Source organism: Schistocerca americana, chromosome X (assembly GCF_021461395.2).
Source record: "Schistocerca americana isolate TAMUIC-IGC-003095 chromosome X, iqSchAmer2.1, whole genome shotgun sequence".
Lineage (NCBI taxonomy): Eukaryota > Metazoa > Arthropoda > Insecta > Orthoptera > Acrididae > Schistocerca > Schistocerca americana.
Window position 1 is genome coordinate 912,985,322 of NC_060130.1, and position 3,956 is coordinate 912,989,277.

Genomic DNA, 3,956 nt, shown 5'->3' on the forward strand with positions numbered 1-3,956 from the left:
AATGTGGTGGGGATGGGGGAAGGGTAGGGGAATGGCAGGTGAACAGGCTAGGCACCTGATACACAGGTGTCAGAGCCAGTGGAAGGCAGCACATGATGAAAGTGACATGGAGATGTGAATTTGGAGGGGCTCGTAGGGCATAAGAAGGAGAAACTGTTGGGTGGAAGGTGTGGTTAACAGGGGCGGAGGCCAGGATGGTAGAGAAGTGAAGGATATGTTGTGTATTTCAGAAAAGCTCTTGGTGGAGGGAAGGATCCAGATGACCCAGGTTGTGAAACTGAGCATGTTGTGCCACCAGCTGGTCAACTTTGTTCTTGACCACAGTTTGGTGGTGGCCATTCATTTTGGCGTACGAGGTGCATTCAAGTTCTAAGGCCTCCGATTTTTTTCTCCGGACTGGAAAGAGATAGAAACATGCTCATTGTTTTAAAATGAGGCCGTGTTCATTTTCAATACGTCCCAGAGATGGCAGCACTGTATGGCAGATGGAATTTTACCTCCAGCGGCGAGAATGAGAACTGTTTTAAATACTTAAAATGGCGACGTTTTTCCTTACTTGATCAGCGTGCAATCATTCATTTTCTGAATTTGCGTGGTGTGAAACCAATTGAAATTCATCGACAGTTGAAGGAGACATGTGGTGATGCAGTTATGGATGTGTTGAAAGCACGTTCGGGGGTGCAACAGTTTAATGAAGGCAGAACATCGTGTGACAACAAACCGAAACAACCTCGGGCTCCCACAAGCCAGTCTGACGACATGATCGAGAAAGTGGAGAGAATTGTTTTGGGGGAACGCTGAATGACTGTTGAACAGATCACCTCCAGAGTTGGCATTTCTGTGGGTTCTGTGCACACAATCCTGCATGACGACCTGAAAATGCGAAAAGTGTCATCCAGGTGGGTGCCACAAATGCTGACGGACGACCACATGGCTGCCTGTGTGGCGTGTTGCCAAGCAATGTTGACGCGCAACGACAGCATGAATGGGACTTTCTTTTCGTTGGTTGTGACAATGGATGAGACGTGGATGTCATTTTTCAGTCCAGAAACAAAGCGCCAGTCAGCTCACTGGAAGCACACAGATTCACCGCCACCAAAAAAATATCGGGTAACCGCCAGTGCTGAAAAAATGATGGTGTCCATGTTCTGGGACAGCGAGGGCGTAATCCTTACCCATTGCATTCCAAAGGGCACTATGGTAACAGGTGCATCCTACGAAAATGTTTTGAAGAACAAATTCCTTCCTGCACTGCAACAAAAACGTCCGGGAAAGGCTGCGCGTGTACTGTTTCATCAAGACAACTCACCCGCACATTGAGCTAACGTTACGCAACAGTTTCTTTGTGATAACAACTTTGAAGTGATTCCTCATGCTCCCTACTCACCTGACCTGGCTCCTAGTAACTTTTGGCTTTTTCCAACAATGAAAGACACTCTCCATGGCCGCACATTCACCAGCCGTGCTGCTGTTGCCTCAGCGATTTTCCAGTGGTCAAAAGAGACTCCTAAAGAAGCCTTCGCCACTGCCATGTAATCATGATGTTAGCATTGTGAAAAATGTGTACGTCTGCAGGGCGATTATGTCGAGAAGTAACGCCAGTTTCATCGATTTCGGGTGGGTAGTTAATTAGAAAAAAAATCGGAGGCCTTAGAACTTGAATGCACCTCGTACAGCTGGCTAGTTGTCACACTAACATTAAAAGCTGTGAAGTAATTGCAGCACAATTTGTCCTATCACCTTCTCCAATTTCATGTCTTCATGTCACCTTCATTGTGCACTGTTCCCCCCCAGCTCTGATGCTCTTGCATCACACACCTTGTCATGCACCTGCTGCACCTCCCTCCCACATTCCTAGCCAGCAAATTGGCTATCTCCCTCTGAGCTGTCAACTACTGACCCCAACCCCTCTTCTTGCTTCCCACCTCTCTCTCCCTCTGCCCACCCAACCTGACACAACCCCACCTGTCAAATTGCAATTCTTTCAATATATCAATGTTATATCATACTTAGACATTTTTATTGTTTTTATGTACTTCAGGGCCACTGACAGGAGTAGTTCACAAGTACAATATAAAGACAACATACAAACAATGCTGAAGATCAATGAGTGCTTCATATAACCAAAAGACAAGAGGAATCAACTCACAACACAAGTCCATTCCATATTACACATTTGTCTGCCTTCCACAAACTACCATTGCTGGTAAACAGCACCAGAAATGGCCAAGGGAAGGCCCACACATAACACCACTGTGGGTTCATATAACATCAGATCATGGATTTAGTTTCAGCCTTCCACTCATAATCAAGAATGAATTATTGACTTCTTGTACCAGAGAATGGAAGATTATTTATTGGGAAATGAAAGTGTATTTTGTGGCAGAGAATTTAATAAAATATCTGAGATCACTCTAAGTATTAATTACTATGTACAGGAATATACTTCCCTTAAACCAAAGAGAGAAAAAACTGCTTTCACAGACATTGCAGAAACACATTATTCTTTTAGTAATAAAAACTACCAAGGCCTCGTTTATGCAGACAATTTCAAAATAATAAAGAATAAAGATATCAGGCAATGTATATTTATTTTGATTTAGTTATTGATGTTTCAGTGGGAGACTTGCTAGTACTTGCAACTGTTTGTGAACCTCAGTTTTTCAAATTATTTTATATGAATTATAACATATAAAACAAAGAGGAATGTTTAATTCTGAATGTAAATTAGACAGATGAAAAGTGTAAGTCACAGTATCAAATCAAGTTACAGCTGAAGACACAGATGTTGTTCTTACTACCATCAATTAATGTTGTGTGAGAGGTGTGAATAATGTAGCATTTTTTTGTAAAACAAAAAAGTATTATTCAGAATGAAATTTTCACTCTGTAGTGGAGTGTGAACTGATATGAAACTTCCTGGCAGATTAAAACTGTGTGCCGGACCGAGACAAACTCAGGACCTTTGCCTTTCCGCTGCAGAGTGAAAATTTCATTCTAGAAACATCCCCCAGGCTGTGATACAGCCATGTCTCTGCAATATCCTTTCTTCCAGGAGTGCTAGTTCTGCAAGTTTTGAAGAAGAGCTTCTGTGAAGTTTGGAAGGTAGGAGACGAGGTACTGGCAGAAGTAAAGCTGTGAGAACAGATCGTGAGTTGTGCTTAGGTAACTCAGTTGGTAGAGCACTTACCTGTGAAAGGTAAAGGTCCTGAGTTCAAGTCTCAGTCTGGCACACAGTTTTAATCTGGCAGGAACTTTTAAAAAGTATTATGCATGAGCTGCATATTCACCTCTATAATAACAGTGATTTGAAAAATGATAGCCATCCACTACTCCTATTTTCTTAACTGAAATTGTCAAACATTCTTATTTTGTATATAGGAGGAGTGTAATACAACATATAGCATAAAACTGATGTAACTGCAAGTTTTGGAGAATTGAAGGACTTCAGATATAGTCCTTTAATACAATTACTCACAAGTGGCTTCTAATTAAATTGCGTGCCTATGGAGTATTGTCTCAGTTTGCAACTGGATTCATGTTTTCTTATCAGAAAGGTCACAGTATAGTGATTGATGGAAAGTCATCGAGTAAAACAGAAGTGATATCTCACATTCACCATGGAAGTATTATAAGCCCTCTGCTGTTTCTAATCTATATAACTGATTTAAAAGACAATCTGAGAAGCCCTCTTAGATTTTTTGTGGATAATGCAGCCATTTACCATGTAGTAAAGTCATGAGAAATCAAAAGAAATTGCAAAATGATTTTGACAAGATACCAGTATGATGTGGAAAGCACCAACTGATCCTAGAAAATGAAAAGTGAGAAGCCATCTACATGAGTACTAAGAGGAATCCATTGAATTTCGGTTACATGATAAACAGTACACATTTAAGTTTGTCAATTTTACTAAATACTAACATATTATAGTTATGAATGACCTCAGTCAGAAT